Genomic DNA, 23,827 nt, shown 5'->3' on the forward strand with positions numbered 1-23,827 from the left:
TTTTCACACTACAAAAGTTTTTTCTCCACTTCAGCAGCGATCACATACACCAAGAGTTAGAGTTTTATTCTTGTTTATATTCTGAAGGATTTTACTGAGGGTTTTTTTTTCATATAGCATTCGCCTGGTTTTTCAGAACATTTTATTCCAAAACAAGGTTAAAATGCAAATTTATTTGGCTGTTGAAAGTATTTTCTGATTTATGGAGAGATAAAAAGAGATATCCAAAATCCCCTCTGTAGAAACCTTCGACTCTAATATGTGAACAGAATTAAACAAGAATTTTAAACCCAGCTTTATCCGATGTTCTGGAACATTCTGTAAGAGAACGTTCAGAAACTCCAGGAACTAGAGAATGCTGTGCTTGTATATTTAAACATAACACAAAAACTTATAAAACAAAACAATATTTCCAATTCTTAATGCATTCAATCAACTGGAGAAGCACGAAAAAAGAAAATAGGTGTAGAAACATTGTTTTATGAGAAATTGTGAGTAAATGTCACAATTACTGTACACAGAAACGACAAGTAACACATTGAATTAAACATGACATTTTCAAGTAGAAAGATAACATTTTCTTGTAAAAACAATTTTTTTTAATAACTTTATATATAGTTAAATTATAGCAGGTGCTATGCTGTGCCAAATGTACAAAAAAACTTAATCTGATAAAAATACATTTACATACCTTTACATTTTATTTTAATATAAAAATAACACTTTTAATTAAGTTTATTAAAGACATTTTATATTTGGGTAATAATATTTAACATTGGTAGACAAAATTAGTACATAATTAGCTCATAATATAAATGAAAATGTTATTTTATTCAACATCAATTTCTAAATATAACCAAGATTCATTATATAGATGCCTAAAAATAGGCAAAATAATTTATAAATAAATTATTTTAATAATAAATAGAATAATTTATAAATAAATTATTATTATTTTTTTTACAGTGTGATGATGTCTTAGTTTTTTTTTTCTTATTTTTTATTTGATTATTTAATTATTCTATTTAATTTTTTACCCTGTTCTCCTGAGGTGTCAACATTATTTCTTGTTTTTCAGTTGAAACAAACATCGCGAAACATCGCAAAATCACGCATAAGATGCGCGAAAAGGCGATCCGAGGTCAGCGGCACCGTTCTACTCCCTTCGTCAGGCAGAAAGGAAGTGATTCAGTCGTGTTTGGCCGCAGGGCCATCTGGAAGTGAAGCTTGTGCATGGCAGGGTGCGAGAATTAATGAATACAGTGGTCTGTAAGTCATCTTCCTCGTCTCGCACTCGCTGCCTGATAGACCACAACAAAGACGCTCCGGGACAAATGTGTTCCAGAAACACGTAAAGAACAGCTCCCTACACATACATGACGCAATCAAAGATGTCAAAATAAATAGGTTATTAATAAAAATTATGTTAATAGACTTTTGTTTTATTTCAAGGAGCAACTACACAGTACAAAGGAGCACACATGTACTCGTATCAAGACCCATCTAAGCATGTTAACGCGCAGCATGTCAATGCAACCAAGCATTAAATTCAGCCTGAGCAGAAATGCCGCCTCCTGAGACTATTTCATGGATGTCGGACGCGGCCTGCCTTCCAGGTTACAGTGGAGAAGCAAATCTGTTGGACTTCATTAGTGCCATAAAACCCTCCATCATGTGACACCGGGCCGCCCCATAAGAGCAAAACAACATGGACCCTTCTGCCTGACAGCGACGGGGCGGACCATACCACTGCCTGACAGAAAAAAAAAGGGCAAATGGGGCCGATAGGTGATGGCGAGTATGAGGATAGAAGATGCTGAATGCATTCACAACAGACAAGAATCAGAAAAATGCAATCCTAAAATTTTGCAAAAGGTATCAATTTTAAAGCATTTTAGCACTTCTAAACAAGCATATATTTGAACACAGTCTGCCTCAGTTGCAAGGCCCAACCACGTTTATACATGCCACAATGTTTCCAATCCCAATCCACTCAAAACTCCAGTCCAGGTTTCGGCAGCAGCCTCAGATCCGCCCTCACCCTTAACCAATGTTTTTGCTGTCCGTGGAAGGCAGCCATTCAACGGCCTCTTCCAACAGAGAGAGATATCCGCCCAGCATTAACCCCCGACGCGCCGGCAGACAGGCGGCAGACGGATGCAGCGGTAACGACACGAGGACGGGCAGGAGCGAGCATGCAGACGGGCGCAGCCTCCACTCTCGCAGCATTCCTTACATACGCCAGCGATTGCAGGACGGTGTAACCCTGCACAAAACACCCCACCCCTCCACCGACGCCTCCGAGGCGTCTCCCCAAGGATGATCCCTGTGTAAACACACACATCTTCTCTCTGCGGCCTTTGTAGTCCCTCCTGCTCTCATTCAGAAGCATTGTGAGGGTGTTGATGTCTGATTTCTAGTCCTTTTATGGATTTCAAAATTAAAAAATATTACACTATTAACGTATTTATTCCATTTAGCATTGTAATTTAATTCTGCAACCAGAACCTTGTCCTTCCTGAAAATATTTGTCAGTAAACTTGATGTCAAACAAACTTGGGATGTGTATGAATAATCGATTACTATACCTTGTCTGATTAATTTGATCTATTTTTCTTTTTTTTTTTTTTTTAAATAACAAATTATTAAAGCAGGCACGACGCTGGGAGAAATTTGAATGTTGCTAGAGATATAAAATTTGAATCTGATAAAAAAATAAATAAGGATGCATAAAAAAGGAGGTTACACTATTAGTAAATAAAAATTATTATTAAATGTATAAATTAATAGATGTTAGATCCAGTTTGATGTTCTGTGTATTACTAGGTATCATTATGTAGTAGCTTATAAATAATTGAAATAAATAAATAAAATATTATACAATTATAGCAGGTGCTATGCTGTGCCAAATGTGAATATTCCCAGTTATTTTGGTAGTGATATAAAATTTGAAATTATATGGAAAAAAAATTGAAAAATATAAATATAAAAATAATACTTTTAATTAACAGTTTATTAAAGATATTGTATATTTGGATAATAATATTTAATATTAGTCAAGATAATTATACATACTTTACAACATAGACTAATATATTCAATACATAAAAACATAAAACATTAATTTCTTAGAATTACTAGGAATAGGTATAGCTGCCTATAAATTAAAATGCAAATAAATAAATAAAATACTTAACTTAGAATAGCAGGTGTTATGCTGTGAATATCCCCAATTATTTTACTAAAGATATAAAATTTCAATCAAAAAGAATGATGAATAAATAAGTGGTTTTAATACAATATATAATTATTAAAATAAAGTATACTAATATAAATAACGTCAAAAAAATCTTATATTATTGTTAACAATATGCAATATTAGTAGAAAATTTGAAAATACATATTTACAGAATTATATGTTTTATAATTATTAGTATAAATAAATTGCTTGGCTAATAACAAATAAACAGTGGGGGAAAAAAAGACTATTTGGTCAAAAACCCCTTGAAAGGCAGTGCAAATACAAACATATTAAGAACCAAAAGGTTGAAAAACATCAAGACATAATTGTTTTTGCCATATCGCAGAGCCCTAGTGACATGTGAGCGCGACACGGCCCATAAACACGCTTCCCTATATTCACTCTGAGGTCAAGGGTCAGCAGCATTCACAGAAAACTCATGCGGATTCCCCATAAAAACATGCTAATGCATTCACACGTGCGCGCTGGAGCGCTTGGACGCCGTTTTACTATATTTGGCGGCGCTCGCATGTCTCAAGCCTCAAAAGATTTACTGTAAACGCTACTGATCATTTGTTCAGAGGCGTGCGGCTTACGAGAGCCGAGGCAGAGCGAGGAAGGCGGGGGAGGGGAGGCTGGAAATGTAAACAAAACAAACCCGTAAATAGGGGAGGGAAGAAAGCCTCCAGGCGCTCGCTTAGGAGAAAAGGAAAGAAAGCACTGGAACGCGGCCGAAGACTAGTTTATGCAACCTTGCCCTGGAAAACACACAGAAATGTGACAAACACGCTGGCCGGGTGACCCATCATTCAAGGTTCATCGGTCCAAGAACTCGACAAACAAAAACAAGCTTCAGAAGTGTCACCCAGGCCGCTGATATCACCAGATTACGCAAGGCAGGTGAACAGGAAGTGCAAAGGTTATGCCGCTATCAGGCCGCCGTAAATTCCAAGGAGTTTAACGGTTGCTAATTTCATAGGGAAGAATCAGCCTTTGAGAGGACACTTAAAATAATTTGTTTAATCGGTCAGATGATGTCGTTTTGTGTTAAGGGTGCAAGTGTGCACACTTTATCTCAGGAGTGAGCCGTGGACCTGCTTGGACAAGCCTGTTATGAACACACATCCCACAACACCTGACCGGTAAACACACGAGCACGGGCAGAACGTCCGTCACTTAGCCAATAATCAAATGCCATAACTTTGTTCTTTTGGAACAAAAAAATTCACATTGATTATTATTGTTCTTTTGGAGTCTTAAGAGGTTTGTGTTTATTTTGAGATCCCCACGTTGGGTGGCAAGTTTTGCGTAAAAGTACTGTAAAACAATTCAGGACGAGCAATTTTCACGTTTGCATTGTCTTCAAAAATTTGTACTTTTAAGGTAAAAACTAAAATGTTGGTAAGCACAAAAATACAGTTCCTCTCGTCACTATTTTTTTTTTTTTTTTAAGTGGAGGTTACGATAAGAAATTAACAACTGAAGCAAATGTAGCTAAGATAGAACCAATAAGTTATTTTACAACATTATTTTTCATAAAAAAAAAAAAAAAACTAAAATAGCAAATATGGAGGTTACGATGAGATATTAACAATGAAAGTAAATGGGACCAAAATATAGCTTGTATATTTGTATTGTAAACATGGTATGGTAAAAAAATAAAAATAAAAAAATAAATAAGAACCACTCTTGTACATAGCAGTTGTGTAGTTGGCCCAAATGAATATTCACAATCATTATGCTAAAATATGAAAATTCAATAAAAAAAAAACTATTAAACAAGGAGGTCTCTGTGGCAATTGTTTTATTTTATGAATGTAGTATAAAAAAAATGTTCAAATTATTTTTGGTTAATAATATTTAATATTAGTTTAATAACATCAATTAAATTAAATATAAATAAGCCTTTTTTTTTTATAAATTACACCATAAAGCCCAAAACTACTATACAAATTACGATTTAAACAGTATTATTACAAAAAATATATATATTTTAATTTAACAGTAAATAAATTTAAAAGCCTTAAAAAATATATTAATCTTCTCATTTGTTATTTCCTCAATTACATCCCATATATAATGCACAAGGAAGTGTTTTGAGATCCATTTCTTGAAATTACAGTTGGGGTTTTCCCTCCATATTTGGTATAAACAAACACTAACCGATTTTAAATGTCTAACTTTCCTTCACGCACAAACTGCTGAACAATTAACTCACCAACGTAGACTCTAACACACTAACCAAACACACATGACCGTTTCAAAATGGACTCACTTTTTCAAGAGAAGTTGATACGAATGAGAAGATTAGCCCAAAGTTACACCATTTGATTAGGCCAATTAAAAGAAAACCTCAGTATTGGCACCTGCTGCTATACACATTCAAGGGTCATTCTCGGTCCTAAGCTTCCAGTCAATGACAGAAATGTGATTATGGCACCGTTGGAAAGGGTCAAACAGACCATCAAGGCCATGCAGGATGTTCTGTGGCCGAGACAGTGATTCAATTAGAGGTTCCTGCAGAAGAACAGTGAGTCACCTGTTATCTAGATGGTTCCTCCGTGAGGGCATCTGTCTGGAAGGACTTACTCACAGCAGCTGCTCTTCCAGTGACTCACAGTGTCTCTCTGTCTCTGCTTGCCCTTCTATTTGTGTCTCTTTCAGGTAGTTTGCATATTGTGCCCACAAGCTGTAGCCAAACTATTGACAGTAAAGTCATATTTTATCCAAGTTTGCAGTCTAAACAAAGAGTGATACGATCAAATGTTTGTGGATCACGGGGCTGCACGCAATAACTTCCAACGATGCCAATGCTTCATGAAGATATGACCGTCACAAACCGATTCTTTTCAGTGAATCCAATACGAACAGTGGAGTCAGAGTCAGAGCGGTGCATTTTTGAGTCACTAAAAAAAAGAATCAGTTCATAAGAGTCATTTGGATGTGAATCAGACTTTACTGGTTGTGCTGAATGTGTTTGATTATCTAAAGGGAAATGTTCATTAGTTTGTGAACCTTCATGAATCATTCGAAAAGTCCCACAAACGAACAAGTTACTGTTCAAATCCCTCAATTTGTTTACAATATGACTAACTCTTCATTGTTCTAATAAAACTATTGGGCTACACATGAAATGCAATGGTGATGAGAAAAACGAACATCCATCAGGACTAATGGTTATTCCCTCCCTCAATTGATAAAAACTGGTTTCCAGCTTCTCCTTTAGGTCCAGAATGGGGCAGGCCAGACTGGACACTCGGATGACAGACACAACCGGCCAGTGAATATCATCGGGGGGAAGGGGAAATGATTACAATTCAACCTGGGAAGAGACGTGAGCGTTACAACAGCTGGAAAAAAAGCAAGCGAAATGTGAAATCCAAGAAACGTACATCCATTGCCATCCATTGCTTTTGGTTGCCAACCTTTTGTTAAAGAAACCAATGCACTTGCTAGAAAAAGCTTAGCCTCTTAACCCACCATCATAATGCTGTAGGAATTGGGCTTTGGTGGAAAATATATATATATATTAGCTTAATCCATGTAACTAGATCACCTCAGTTTAAAAGAGCTAGTCATGAACAGGGCATATTTATCAGCCTCAAAGCAAACTGAATAGGCCATTATCTTCTCGAGTGAACAAACGAAGAGTATCCAAACTCAGGAAACGTCTGGGATTCGGGGTGGCCTTTATGCAGGTGGAATTGCGCCGTTCCAAGTCGCCGTGCCAAATGAGGACAGCGGGGAAAACAGATCTTGAGCCTCGTCTTAGCCTATATTTTTTGGCCAGACTGCTGTAGTGGTTTCCATGGTGGGAAGGTTAACAGAAAATGGAGATAAATCCAAAAGATCGCATCCGATTGGATTGGAGCCAGTGCAGTACAGGAGACTCCAGAGAGTTGGGTTGGGCTGACCCTGCTCTAGAAACCTGCGGCACTGCAACGGCTGCATTGCAGATAGAGAGCTGCTTCATATTCAGGACGCAGCACACCGAGCCAGACGCGGCCCTCGGTCTGGGATCACCTGGCTTTCTCTCGCACGAGCGCTCGTCCCCGGCAAAGAGAGCGCGACTGTTTCCAGGGTTACGGTGATATCCGAATAATCTGGTTTCCTTGTCAATGACCTCCGGGTGAGCAGGGGAAAGGGTTACGCATTTGATTGCACAGGTGCTGCCATTTCCAGACGAAGTGGAGAGCGTGAACTTTTCCCCTCGAGGATGTTTCTGTACATTTTTTCCGTGTGACGTTTACAAATCTCAGCCCAGCTGCTCGTAAGAACTCGGGGAAAAAAAAAACATTTATTTCCAACATTACATGAATCCAGCACAACTCAGGGTATTTTATTGTACGTAAGAAATTACTGTTGAAAATGTTCGGTTTTGGAATTGACAAGAAAATACAGATGCGATGAATATAGAAATGGAATGAAGTGTTGGGGGAAATATGACAACATTAAACACCACAAAATATTAACAATGTGAGTTTTTTGTAATTTATTATTATTTTAAATGTATTATTATTTTGTCATTGATAATGACAAAAACACATTTCGGTGATGGAAAGAGATTCATCAAAACATCAATACATTGCTAATATTTGAATAATAAACTATACATTTGATCAATTCGTTTTTTTATTTATTGTCACTTAAATAAAAAAACGTATTACAACGTTACATTTTAAATCAAAACAGTACATTTCTAATATTATGCAATGTTTTTGTAGTCAATTTCATCAACACTAAGTTGTTTGTCATTAATAATGAAATGCGCATTACAACGATAAACAAATGATTTTAATTTGAACGTAGCATTGGCGAAAATGACAAAATATGATCAGTGCACTAAATTGTCATTGATAATAAAAATACGCTTCACAATTATAAATCTAACTAAAACATAGCACATTCCTAATATTTTGTCGTATTTTTTTCTCGACAGAACTTACATTTTTTGTCACCAACGATTAACACGCATAACAATGACAAATGATTTTAGTTCACATGCCGTGTTGATAAACAAAAATGAACATGTTTTTGGGAAAAATAATATCCAGAGAGAATATGATTGTTTCAAATAATCCAATAAAGTCAATAATGACAGGTTTTCTAGCCAAGTTTACTCTGATTTAAGTATATGAATGACATGACAAAAATACGGACTAAATTGAAAAAGATTTTCATCAAAAGACTGACTAAATCAAACAACAAAAAACCCTGTAAAATCTGAACGATGTATCGAACCCATTATTATTCTGTTGTTAGTGCCATGCTCTATAGTTTAACTAAGTCAATTTCCTGGAATATGTATTAATAAGAGCTGCTTTGAGACTGTCAAATAATGAAAGTACAGCTCAGTTGGTGAGCAATGCCAACAGAGACTATGACTCACTTAAAGACAATAGGACAGCAAACGCATACAGCCAAGGACAAACAGGAAACAGTTTTGTTTTTTATGTCAGGAAACTGGAAAAAACACGTCCTTGTAAAGCCGTGATACTGTATATTTGTCTCTCACCTTCAGCATCTGTGACCTTGTTTTTGGATCACAGAGTCTAAATATACTGCAACTTAAGATGAGGAAAGTTTTATGCACTCTGTAGTGTACTTGGAGCGCACCTAATAAAAGAGGTGCTGAATCCAAAATAATTCAAACAGGAAATGGCCTGTATATGCCCTCTATATATGGAATACTGGGATATGAAACACATCTACCATTGAGAAAATGGGGAAGTATATAATGTGCAACATATGAAAATGTTTCAGTGTCGATGGTGCTGCTTACAGTGCAACTAAAGATGGCAACTACCCCCGAGAATGGCTGTAAATACAGTTTCTGGCTTATGACTTGGTGAAATTATTCCAGAACCCAAAGTGATGTGGGGGGGCTTTTATAATGGCCACGTAATGCAAGGTTTTTAAATGTTCATATTTTCCAAAATTCTTATATACATTTTCTTGCTTAAAGACAATGGCTATTTTAGGGCCAATTCCTTTTTTTTTGCACACCCATGGATTAGAAAATAGGCTTCATTTTCTATAATTAAGAAGCTGATTAAGCAAAATTTCCATTACAAAAAAAAAAAAAAAAAACTTGTAATTTATTCACACATAATGGTGGCATTTGTTAAAGCAATTTTATTTAAATTTAAAATGATTTTTTGTTTTGTAAAAAAAAAAAAAAGTATTATGATAGACAAACAAAAATAATTTCTAAAAAAAATGCAAATAATGCATTTATAAATCAAACAAATCAGTTCAAAAACATTAAAGATTTACTCAATTATGAAAAGTCCCAGTGCACAAATATTAATGTTACCAGAATTATGCTAAATTATAATTATAAACTTAATATTTGAACAAATATACTACATGAAATATAAAAATGTATATTTTTATGCAATGTTTTCCTAATGAATACCTGCTTCCTTTTAAAAGCGTTCACTGTACAAAAACATTTAAATAAAATTGGCTTATGAGCACTAAAACAAAGGACTAGAATTGTGCAAAATATAGTTATAACTTATATATATATATATATATACATACAACAACTAATGTTCTTTATGCTTTTCAAAACAATTTCTTCTAGACAGATTTCAAACTAATTATTTCCTTTCTTTTTATAAGATTTCTGAACAAAATAAAAATAAAAAAAATTAATATTTTATGCAAAGATTTTTTCTTAATTGATTTGAAATTAATAATTTTCTTTTATTAGTATTTTTTGGGGGGGATAAAACCAGCACATGTAATTCATCAATTCAGTAGGCTTGTAAGAGCACAACTGGCTAGTCGTCTGCTTGAATAAACTGTTAGATGTGAAGCGAGGATGGCGGTCAGTGCCCAGCATGCCGTGCGGTTTGTTCAGATGGAGGCCAGTGGGCAGAATTGAATGTTAAAGATTAACCGCCGCCCCGCCGACCCACAGCAAAGTGATAACAAGAGCTGCATACGGTCACCTGACCAGCCCGGCCCGGCCCTTCACACAAACACACAGACCAACGGATGAGGAGGAGGAGGAGGAGGGGGCTGCGCAGAAGAAGAGGCCACAGCGAGGCAGCCGTGATAAAGCTGTAAACCGTCATGGCGTGAGACGAGCACATGGCCTCACCAGCCAAAACAATTATAGCATAGTAGCCGATTATCAGCACAACAGCAGCGACTAACCTACGAACAACTCGCACGTCGATATCAAAACCAATTTCATCAACAGAGAAGAGAAGCGTTCTAGTGCAACACTGCTAATGCTAAAGCCCTGTAGTGAGCTCCTTGCTCCCTAATGCCTACACAGACAGCATCCTAACTCAAACAAAACGTGTGACTGATCTGAAACGCAAAAACATCAGGAGGATCGAATTATGATTCAATTTCAATAGAGAGTTTCAAGCTACCATAAATTTATATGCACAAATCATTATTTTTATGTAACTATTCTATATTCATCTATACCTCAGAATAAAATACAAGTTGTATACAAATTAGTCAATAATTTGAGCCATTGTTTGTTTTGCTGAAATATTTTAGATTTGAATAATTTTAGTTTTAATATAACGTCATCTTCATTGTTTAGAATAAAAATTAAGTAGCTACAAGTGGAGCTATAATTTACATTTTAATATTTGAATTTGTATACACTAATAAGCATAATTATTTGTATTTATTTTTATGCCGTATAACTTAACTTGAACCATCATATTCCACTGTATTTACAATTTACATAAATTATCCAAATGTAATATTTCCATATTTTAATATTTGTTTATACACTATTTTTTAATACATTTATTATTTTTATAAAATCATTACACTTTTTTCAGAATAAAATTATTTAAGGTAATATTACATCGTATATACGTTTTGTTATTTTTTTCATATCTGAATTAATTTTATGCACTAATAAGTATAAATTATTCTCATATAACCATTTCATCCATGCTTTAAGAATAAAATGATCTGATAGTTGTATAAATATATAACTGCTGTACAACTTTACCAATCATATATTTGTAGCAATATTTGTAATCATTTAATGCGGCAATAAGTATGATTTATTATTTTTTTTAAATAACTATTCCAACTATACTTATACAAGTTTCCATATAAGATTATTACATTTTTGTTGTACTATTTAAATAGTTCTAATTATTTTACACACGTAAACATACATACACTTTTTTTTCTTTTTATGTAATAATTTTTAGCTATACTTTCCATAATATAATACTTTTACATTTTGTCATTTATCAGAAGGTTTTATCCAAAGCGACTTCCAAATGAGGAGAACAACAGGAGCAATCAAAAAAAAAAAAAACAGCAACAATATGCAAGTGCAAATGACAGGTCTCTGCTAGCAAGACGTTTATACACGTAGCAAGGAATTATACACACACACACACAATAGTGCAATAGTGATAGTGATGTTTGTCATACGCTTGGCTAATAACCGGTCAATCTCTCTGTTATAATGACTGTCCGTTCAGTGCTGGCCGATAACAGCCGTGAGGATCCTGCCATGCCTGGCATTGTGTGCTCTCTACTTACACCAATTAGTCTACTGGCAGGACGGCTCATTGTGTCACGCTGGCAGGCCATTAATGAAAACACGCTCATTCCTAATTAGAGAAGGTCTGTTTTATTCCTGGGGCCAGAGGAAACCGGTCCCACACGGGCAAAAACAGAAAAACACACTGCGAAATGTGGGATTTTATTTCGGCGGGAGATTGCAAAGGCTTGAGGTGAATCGAAACCGGCAACATCATGTACTGATCAAAGAAATTTCCAGCTGAGCAATCAGAAAGAAGTCATACTGTAGAAAGTCGAATGCATTGTGAAAGTTAAGACTATTCTACAGTGCATTGAGATTTTGTGTTTTTATGGTGCTGTGTATGAACTGGATGCAATTAGGACTGTGTGTTCTCGTTCAAACATGAAAAACAAGCAAAGATACACCGGAGAAGCGCAGCACATCAAATCTGGCTTATTTCCTGCACGCTCTCTTTTGTGCCCCTTCAAAACACCATGTGCTGTTGATCTCGCAGACCTCCATCTGATATGACTAAAGACATTTTCAGCCTAATGACGGGACCCACACGAAGCGCTTTCTGCTTCTCCTGCGCTGATTATGAGGAGAAATCTGCACAATTGTGTGGAATAGATTAAATACGGGAAAATGCGACGCAGATGAGAGTTCTGCAGGCTGTCAAAGTCCAAATGAACATAATTCGCATATTGAGAAGATTATCAATAAAAAATAAAAAAAGACTGCAAAATGGATTTCAGACATTCTTTTATGAGTTACAGCTGGAGAAGAAAAATACGCAAAATAAAACCAAACTGCATATTAAATAAATAAGCATTATTACTAAACTTTTCTGGGAAAGTTACTATGAAAATGCATGCAAGGTGAGTGAGTGAATTCAATTTTTTAAATGATTATTATTATTATTAAATAATTACTAATAAAAACAATAATTATAAAATTTTGTAATATATATATATATATATATATATATATATATATATATACACACACACACTATATATATATATATATATATATATATATATATATATATATATATACACACACACACACACACACAAAATATATATATATATATATATATATATATATATATATATATATATATATATATATATATATATATATATATATATAAATATAAATAAATAAATAATGTACAAATATATGTACATTATATATAAATATATGTAGAATTTTTTTCCCTTCATTCATTCACGTTTTCATGATAAAACTCTCCATTGTATAGTTTAATTATAATTTTATTATTATACAAACATTTATCTAAAGCTGCAGTCCATAGCTTTTTTTGGTTTAAAATAATCCGACACCAATATCTGAGCCAGTGCATAACCAGCCAGCGTTCAAAACTATTGCCTTTAGTCCGGCAGGTTTTCTTGGGAAATTCGAGCACGTTGCTGTGTCATTACATCACATCTGTAACCATAAAGAAATTGTCCCGGCTACTGGGCTATCGCATGTGACGATATACTGTGACGATATACTGTAATGCTTTTTTCCTCAGTTGGTCAGAACAAACATGGCAGACTTATTACTTACTTTTTCAGATGATAATATCTGGTGAAAATTCTCATTTGGGTCATATATTCATGAAGTACAGTGAATATCCACACTTTGAAAATTAAAACTGTAAATTATTTTTTATTAAAAATATTTTTAGAACAAAATTATTCTTGTTATTAAACTTTTACCATGAGAAAGTGTCAAACAGACAAAGAACAGCATGCTTATTAAATAACTGAAATAAATGAACAAATATTTTCATACTTTTATTGGCAGCGAAGTTATAATAATTAAATATAATAATAGCTATAATTAAATCAGTTAAAGTTACACTTATGTTTTTGACGATAAAACCTCCACAAAGTGAGAGAGGCATACAATAAAATAAACAACTAAATATTTATTGTAACCCACCATATTAGCAAGCATTACCATACATAAAATAGTTCACTTATAAGATCACAGTATAAACAGTAGGGGACAAATAACTTATAAGGGGCCATTTTAAGCAAATTTTTACAGGAATTAAGTGCGAATATTAAGGCTGAAAAGATATTCAAACACAATAGTGAGTATAGTGAGTACAGTTGTTGAGTATAACATCACAAAGGGAAAATGCATTAGAACAAGACCATGAAATAAACACAAAGACCCGTTCAAATTAATCACACACGATGCACAAAATGTGTCGGTCTCATTTACATAAACTTCATTTACACCCAAGGTAAGGGAATCCTCGCACGCAGATGCTACACGCAGCAGCGTTAATGATAGCGCAAGTGCTAATTTTTTTTATCATGATATGATAACCCAAAAATACTCTGCTGTGAACCACATGTCCCCAGTTTCGAGAGATCTAAAAATATTTATCATCCTAAGAGCTCCGCCGAGTGTTTGTGCGCTCATCCCGCCTATAGTGCTAGCGATTGGGATGTTTACATGTTTTCTTGAAACAACTGTGAACTGGCAAGCGTCTGGAGGCTCAAATTGGATCAGAAGAACGTTTTTTTGGGGTCTGACTCACAGTCCAGGGTTGAGTATGGCACGGTGACAGAATTCAGAGCTTCACTTAGCTTTCCCTTCCCAAACTTGGCTGATTTAGGAGGGAATTCCCCCAGACTCGCTGCAAGGTGACTCTCCACAGCTGTGCGAGTCGCGGCCAAACTCGCGAGCCTCACGCGGGCCAGGTGTTCGGGGCCGGCTGGCTCCATAATTACAGTTTAAACGAGCCGGCGCGCTCTTAAATGGAGTGAGGGAGCTATAAAACTAGCCGTCGTTTAGGCAATAGCCAAACAGAGTAAACAAAGGCACATCCTGATACGCAACAAATCGAGAGTTCGACGAGTCCCAGACGAGTCTCAGAATGCAGGAATTTGGGATTTTAGATTAATGCTCGAAACGAACTCAGTCCCCTCTAAAGCGGACTGAACTTAAAGGGATAGTTCACACAAAAAAGACAAACTGCTTTTGCCCGTAGTCAGTGGGTACCAATAAAGACTTCCATTGCATTACCAAAAATAATTGATAACGCACTGAAATTCTGGCAAGCGGAACAAATCAAAATGTGACACGAAGTGAAACAAAACAATACTAAGTGAAGTAAAACAAAACAAAACAAAAAGCAAAGATAAACAAAACATGAATTTTCATTGTCAAAATAGCTTTGGATAGTCGAAATCTTTGATACTTTTTTGCCCCAAAAAGATTTAAATAAATAAATAATTCTATATCAAACAAAGACTTTTGTATGAAAAAAATCTTTGACCAAAACAAGTGACACTTAAATGAATGCTTTTTTGATGCGTTTCTTACCTTATTTTACTCATGAACGCAAAATGTTAGGTGTTTCTTAAAGAAAATAAAGCTACAATTTAAGAGTTTGACTTCCCAAAGGAGTCTTTGAAATTTTTGCGGCAATTTGGAACAATTTTTACGAAAAGTTTTTTTAAGATTACATTTTTTGCCAATATCTAAAGTTTATAAATATTATTGACCAAAATAATATTCAAATATCACTCAGATAACAGCAAATAAATGTAATATTATATATATATATATATATATATATATATATATATATATATATATATATATATATATATGTAGATAGAGAGAGAGAGAGAGAGAGAGAGAGAGAGAGAGAGAGAAAGAGAGACAGAGAGATCATTAATTGATATTAACTTTGTTTACATATAATTTTATTATATACGATTATCTATTCTTATTGCTAATTGTTTAATTATCTTGCTGTGCTTTGGCTGTTAGATTCATTTTCATAATTAAACCACTTTGAAACATGACAAACATATGATACCGAAAGTACATAAATATTGACAGTATTTAGATTTTTGGGCGGGGTCCACATATTACGTCCTTTGTGAACACAATTTTAGGTCCAAACAGAATAAAGAAGCGGTTTGCAATTCAGTTTAAATGTGAACGCGACAAACAAACTCTTCAAACTCTTACGAGGCTGTATAAGTTCTTAGTCAGTTTGGCCTCGCTTTTTAGGTGTCACTTAAATGCTGCAGACACGGCTACGGATACAGTTAGAAATCACAAGAGTCTATCATGTTTCGGGGAGCAGAACACTGGAAAGTTTGCGGTGACTGCTCAGCTCAGATCCTTCGACCCGAAACCTTCTGAGCCGAGTCAGTGCTCGGTGTGGGAGCGGCCACAGCTGGTTGGTACTCTCGGGGAAGCCTCACGCTTTGATCAAAGGCCCGTAATCAAAAACTACCCACTGTCCTTTGCCCAACATTGGGGGGGACGAGTGTTCGGGCGAAGCCGGATCTCTGGGTTCTTCCATTCGTCACTCTCCAGCTGTGGGGTTTTATGATGGAGGCACCAGGCGTCCAGATGTACAGCAAAGTGGAAACGACAACAACAACAATAACAACAGCCTGGGAAAAACAAATTAGAGGGGAATCTCTGACAGCAACATGTTGCATTCATTTAACATTGCCTAATAACAAATGGACAAGTGATATATTCGCAGTAATGATTGTGTCAACATGTTTCTGGCTTAGAGTACAAACACGTTGCTTCATGTGGCGCAACAAGCGCCGGTAACCCAAGAGCCACGGCCTGGGCTAAGACGGAAACGCCCTTGTAAATGATCTCAGGGTTAAACAATAGGTAAGTTATCACCTGTATAAATGGTTTGATGCTTTTGCTTTTGTGTCAGAGTGTCGATCAAACTTAGGTCATGACTTCAACCCAATTCGTAACGGATTGAGTCATTGGTTTGAAAGAGGAGTGGCTGATAAACATTAGTCAAACGGTTCGAGAGAAATCTCACATTGTTTATCAAGCAAACAAGATGCTCCTGCTGCTAGACCGGGACACCGCATTTGTTTGGTCCACCAATGACTACTAGTCTGATGGGGTGGGAAGATGCTTTCTAAACGGGCAATGGCGGTTATGTGACACTTTCGAGGGTTGAAAACAATCCTCTCCGTCACACGCCAGGAGGGAGGGCTTGTTTTGCTCACAAACAAGTTATGCAACGCCTCCTCCTCTCCTCAAATCATTAAACTCTTCCCTTCGGGCAGCTTCAGGCTACTTATTTTGCTCTCTGGTCCACACGTGCTGACACTCATGAACAATTACAGACGCCCCAATACGCTCGTTTAAACTTTTTTTGGGTTTCAATTCTTATTTTTGGAAAGCCGTCAAGCCTGTTTTGTCTGTTTAATGGCCGATGACAGTGGCAATAATTAGGGACAAAATTGGTGAAATATAATGCATTCTTATTTTATCCAATATTTAACATACAAAAAAAAAAAGACACTGCTCAAATATTGGACAAATTTATATTTAGAACGCAAAGGACCAAAAGTTGTGAAAAATATTTTTGGCCTCTATTCTACCAGTATTGGAGATGTGTATCCTCTGCATTTAATTGCCATTAATTTGATTTGTATAAAAATGTTAACAATTAATAAAAATACTATGAAAACATTGCTCATATATCAGCAAATAAGAAACTTTTATGAAAAAAAAATTACAAATGCCAAATATAGGAAGTTTTGGACAAGAAATCGCCCAGAAAGGGCAAAAATTTCTGGAAAGTGCTGAAATCCAGATTTAAATCCACAATGAACAAAATTGTGAGGAATTCTTTTGGAAAAGAATTTAAATGGTAAAATGTACATTATTTTGATTTGGTCGCTCAAAATAGTAAAATTTGCCAAAATATAATAACATTTGTGGATAACAGCAGTCTCATTTTGGCACAAATTCTGGTAAACCAGCTAATTATGTACTGTACCTAATAACCCTCTCCAATCCTGTCCATCCATGTCACTTCCACGGCTCCCCTGAGACTCTGAAAGCTGTGGAAGTGTGAGACGCCTCACAAAGACAGGAAACAATTCCAAGAATCTTCTGCACACTTCACAAAGATGCCGGATTCCCTGTCACTGTAGATTTGGTACGGTTTCTCTTTACATGAACACACATGCCTTTAAACACTCGCTCTTCATCACAGCCGCTTCACTGCTGCCTGGAAACCCTCAAAACAGGAGCAACCGCGTTTCCTCCACTAATACTAATACAACGTCATGATATTACATGATATCCCTTACTATTATAATTGACAAAAATAGAAACATTTGCTCAAATATATATTGTATATTATACATAATAAATAAATAAATAAAATACAAAAAAATAAAAAATAAAATGGCAATAATATTGCATTAAAACAGTATTATCTAAATCTATTTAGTTAATATGCTAAAACCAAATAACAAAAAAATTCAATGATTAGTATTATTAAATATTACTGACAAATTATTAGCTAGAATATAAATAGTATATCATTTTACATATATTTTTCATATTTTATAAAGTTTTAATAATTTGAATTTAAAATATTTTTGACCTATACTGCAGTCAAGGGGCCAAGAGTTATATTTATCGTAAAAAATCAGGTTCTTAGATATTAAACAACTTTTTGTACCAACAAAAATAAATAAATACATTTCATGAAAGAAATGCATTGTACAATAATAAATCAATGTTGCATTAAAACTTGGATAATATGCAAAACAGTTCTTCTATTCATCCAGGATGCAAGTGACATTTATAATGTGTAGCCATATATCAGTAATAATTAAATGTAATACGGTAAAATAAAGCAGAATTATAATGCTACAAAAGATTTTCATTTCAAATAAACTCACAGTATTACTGTTTTTAACAGTATTTGTGATTAAACAAATGCAGCCTTCGTGAGAACAAAGTAAATAAATCAAATATTTCCACCCTAATTGTATTATCAAAACATCTATAAAAACTGTATAAGATTTAATCATACCACCTAAGCTAATAATGAGCTGAGATTTGTTTGCATTTAACTGTCATTAGCCACATGTAAATACGTTCCCTCGGATATTTCCCATGTTTACATGCGTGTCAGAAGGATCTAGTTTCTGAAACTGTCCCTGCAGCTCTTCCTTTCCTTTCTCAGAAGAGCATGAAGCAGCGGGAATGAGCGAGTGCTAGGCGAGAGAGGACGGGCTGCCTGCGAGAACAGCGTGTCAGTGGCGCGATGCAAATGTAGGGCGTTGAAACGCTGCCATTGATAACGGAGAGGACACGAGCTCCTCCATCTCCCTCAGGGCTTCCTGTTCAGCTAATGAATGGAAGTTGGCGTAATCGCAGTCGACTGCACAACCACGGAGGAAGAAGTGCAGCTGCTGATGTGATTCTTCAGAAACAGCTAATCCAACACAGTCTGCACTTCATAATGCCGAGTTCACACTGCATGATATTCAAAATCATCGGATCATCAGTTTTCACACTGCACGTCTATTTTGGGTAGTTTTCAGTTGCTGATAGATCGTGAACGAGCAATTTCGATTTTGCAAAACCTGTTGGCGAGTGAAAATCAGGGCTAAAATCATGCAGTGTGAAGTCAACATAATCCAAACACAAACCACAAGTTTGTCTCTAATCAAAATAGTAATACATTAAAAAAATATACACATAAACATTCAATGCATACATGTTTCTATTTATTTTATTTACATTATTGTTGTAATGCAATGATTGTAGACTCTAATGCTGGGTTCAGACTACACAATATTTTTGTCAGTCACGATAGTCGCCGTGTCAGATTACACGATTTTGACTCTTGTCGTGTCACGGGCAAGAAACGTGTCAGACTACACTGTTGCTTCCTGACCATTCATCGCGTGCCGTCTTTAATGAAGCGCGTGATGTCATCGAGAAGGCGGAACTAGTGACTTCCAGAAAAAAGAAGTGTGTAAACATTACTGAAGCTCTTCCGCTATCATACCTAGGCGCACAATCATCTCCAATGTGACAGAACTTGTTGTGGACGACGGAAAAAATTTAACATGCTAGTCGTTTTGTCATGATGTCGTGAAGCATTTCAGATGCGGAATCAGTTCTCATCCACTATTAGACACTACATGAGCTGAAACAATGAAATCTTGCGTCCCGACGCCATTGTTTTTCACGAATCCCCACGACACCCCTAGGTCAAGCAAATCATGCCAAAATCTGGCTAAAATTGTTAAAGTCTGAATCGGGCATTAGAAAAATATATATATTTATATAATATGTAATGTTGTCATCATACATATTAAAATAATTTTGTTGGCTCTTTCAAATTGCAATCATTTTAAAGTTAGAATTTATGCCAGTTGCACCTTCCCTTACGATAGTTTTTAAGAAATGTTTTTCTAATTTAAAACTCATGTTATGATTCTAATTTATTTTATTTTATTTTTTCTTTAGTTTTCTATTTTATTTTCATAAATCTTTCTCAATATTATTTAATAAATGTAACTTTTTAGGAAACACATTCTACATAAAAATACACACACATTCAATATTGCTTTATTATTTATATCATTATTGAATATATCTTTTTTTGTAAATCACATCTGATGCTTGAGAGTTTACAAAAGTTTTAAATAAGTAAATAACAGGTTGGTGTTAATGATTTTAATGAGGAATATACTAAATATATGTATGCTCAATCTAACACACACAGACACACACACACACACACACACACACACACACACACACACACACACACACACACACACACACACATATATATATATATTGTGTATAACTATTATTATACACATTTAAACATTTAAATAAAATGTAACGCTTTTTTTCTCGCATTTGATGATTGCAGCTAGTTCACTTTGGACCTGTGCATGCAGAGCAGAATGCATTTATGCCTCGTGCAGCAGTTTGTTGCTTCACTGTCTGTGAGGATCACTGGCTGGCAGCTGCCAGAGGGCCTCATACTTCCTGTCCTGACACAACATACACTCTTTACCTATAGGCACACGCATACACAAACTGCAAAACCAAAACAGTTCACACATTGACTTCCCCTTTACATACACAAACGGTCACAAACACTCGGGTGTTGCACAAGCCAGGGTTTCAGTGCTGCTGATGGGTTGGACGACTTCAGGAGCCTATACGATGAGAAAGTATCTGTGTCAAAGTTCAAACACACGGGTAACTAAAACCCCCGTGTTCACGTGCAAGCCGATCTCCAAGAGAGGGGATCATGCTTCGCCTCCTTGGCTCCTCGATCAAGGGGGCTTTGTGCAAAAACCACAGATTTAGCCTTCATAACTGTAAGATTAAAGGTAAAAAGTGGGAGGAAATTCACTGCTGGATCACAAAATCCAAAGAATGCGATTTCAGTGTGGGTTATTGCCACTTACAAAGCTAAAGTTATTCATTTTGAATAGATCAACATGTTTTTATATGTATAATTTAACGCTAAACAATTCAATAGGCAAAAAATGAGAAATGGAAATAGAAATTGTCAGTGTATTTCAATATAAGCTAAACAATAGTCAACAAAAATACAGCAATGACAAAAAGGACAAAAGGCGGGACTTGATGTTACTGATTACAAATGGTATACGATAGGCAGTCGGGGGCAGAGCAAATAAAAAGGGCCTGATGATGAAAGTCATTTCAGATATAAGGAAAGCAGATATATATGTTTTTAAGATGACAAAAATGCATAATAAATTTTACATTATTCGTGATCACACACTGGTGTGAATACAGTTATCGTTCTTAGTGTGATTAGTGCGCATCAAGACCGAAGTATAAACATTTAACAATAACTGATTAAATTAACACAATTTTCAAATACATTTTACATTGAATCGGAAAAAAACGAGCACAGAACACCCATCAATTATAAGAATTCTGTAAATTATCATCATGGTGTGTGCACACCAAAAGCAAAGATTTACGATTTAACTCACTGGACATAACAAAAAACATTTACTATATAACTTTCGCATCCTTTCGACTCATTTGGGTAAAACGACATATTACAAACAACCAAATGCTTCAACAATGAAAAAGCAGCTCACAAATTTAAAGCAGCAGAAAACTAAAATGCACGATAATCATTATGTGTGTCATATTCATGTAAATATAGTTATTGTTTTACTTCTCTTTCTTGGTGTGAACAAAACTTAAGACTGGGGTATAATTAAAAAAGTAGAGTTAACATTAAATGAATGAATGAATAATAGATCGCCAATTTTAAAAAAAATTACATTTATTTGGAAAAAAACAATTAGAACGCTTTGGAATGTTGAAAAAAAAAAAAAAAAAAAAAAAAAACGCAGTACTTCCAGATCTGGTTAAGAACTTTTACCGAGTTAAACTCATTGGACCAAACCACTGGACAGAAAAAGTCATATTTCAATATTCAATACTTTCGTAAAATTTCTAATTTTGAGTAATATAACATTGCAATACATTGTTTCAAAATTCGAAAAGAAATGTTACACTGAATTGGAATACAAACAATCAGAATTGAGTAATCGTAAAAATGCCACTGATTATGTCTTTCTAGGCTTATTTATGTTCATTTGATGACCCTAACAAAAACACTATACTTGCGACTCTCTCAGCATTCTTTCAAAACTTCAAAATTACATTTCATTTGAAAACAAAGAGATGGAGAATTCGAGATCGGTTAAATGGTAAAAACTCAAATGGCAAATTCTCTGCCTCTGCCCTTCGTTTGTAAAACATTTAAGCTAATTTGACAATAAGAAAGCTATACTTTAAGCTTGGTTTCGCAGCATTTAAACTGAAAAAACAAGCTTTCATCTGAGCCTTGCTATAATGCTCTCTGACTGACAGCAACCAATGAGTTCTCCTGCTAAAGAAAATCAAATCAAGTGCTTCAAGCCACTTCTATTCTGTCAGAAGAGGAGCCTGGAGATTTTTTCTTCACAATTCGGAGAAGCCCCACAATAAAGCTTACAAACAATAAAGCTGTGGCTTGCTCAAGCTGTGCAGACGATCCCCATCTATTCCAGTGTGAAACGAGTGTCGGATACAGTGGGGAAGAGAGCAGAGAATCCTCACGGCTCCTTATCTGTCTCACTGAGGGCCTCTTTACTCCGAGGTGGGAAGTAAATGACCCACACTTAGACGGTTAGGAAATGCACACTTACCCTCCGGCACTTCCGAGGTGCTGATACTTGGAAAAGCGTTTGGCCTAACAGCAGACGGGAGCTATAGCGTCCACCTGTCCGCAGGGATCACCCGACACTTCACGGATTTATGCACCATAGTTAGGAATTCAAAGGAGTCTGACCGCAAAGTTTCCTTGAAAATCATTTTAAACTGAATTCAATCTGATTTCAGGGTCGCCTATCTGGCTTGAAACGCCTGGAGAAACAAAGTAAGTGTACAAGCAACTGTTAAGGGTTTCTCAGTCAAGGTCAGACTGAAGATCAGGAGATTCGATATCAAGCGCCTTCCAGAATCTTTTACCTGGACCATGAAAACAGAAGAAGAGCAGCTTCCTTGAACTCACTCAACCCTGTTATCTTCGCCGAGGTGAATGTGTCGGAGATTTATGACTGGACGTCAGCACTTGTTGAGCGCCACATTTTTCCTTCTGTTTTTATGGCTAGTTTTTTTCCGCCTCCTTTTCTAGGAAACCAAAACACAGCTAAAACTCAGGAACATACCAGTGATTGTTCTACATCTTTGATACAATACAAATACATATAACTAATAACATGTTGATAAAACTAATAATCATCACCATCATCATTTATATTATTATGTAATATAAAAAATATAACAAGAAATTATTATTTTTTTACTATTATTATTTAAAATATTATATAACAAAGCTTACATTTTAAGTAAAATTTTTAATATATAAAATATATTGACACTACTACATTACTAAAAAAAATAATGATTTATATAATTCTTTATATATTTAATAATAATAAGCATTATTTTTATTATTATACTTTATCATTTTCAATTAAGTTTACAATTCTTATTTAACATATGCAATTTTAATATCACTGCTAATGCGTTATTATTATTACTATTACAGTAATAATATTAATAACAATAATGATCCCAGTTATTATTTAAAAATAAAGTATTATTGTATTACAAAATATATTTCTAGTAAAACAAGAAAACAATAAGTTTGTATTATTATT

At 35.0% G+C, this 23,827-nt stretch overlaps 1 protein-coding gene across 1 annotated transcript in view; it reads right to left on the bottom strand.

Moving 5' to 3' along the window:
* Window positions 1–23,827, bottom strand: part of LOC127987380 (insulin receptor) — a 73,329-nt gene that overhangs the window by 19,193 nt on the left and 30,309 nt on the right. The gene's annotated exons all lie outside the window — the stretch shown is intronic.

Source organism: Carassius gibelio, chromosome B22, assembly GCF_023724105.1.
Source record: "Carassius gibelio isolate Cgi1373 ecotype wild population from Czech Republic chromosome B22, carGib1.2-hapl.c, whole genome shotgun sequence".
NCBI lineage: Eukaryota > Metazoa > Chordata > Actinopteri > Cypriniformes > Cyprinidae > Carassius > Carassius gibelio.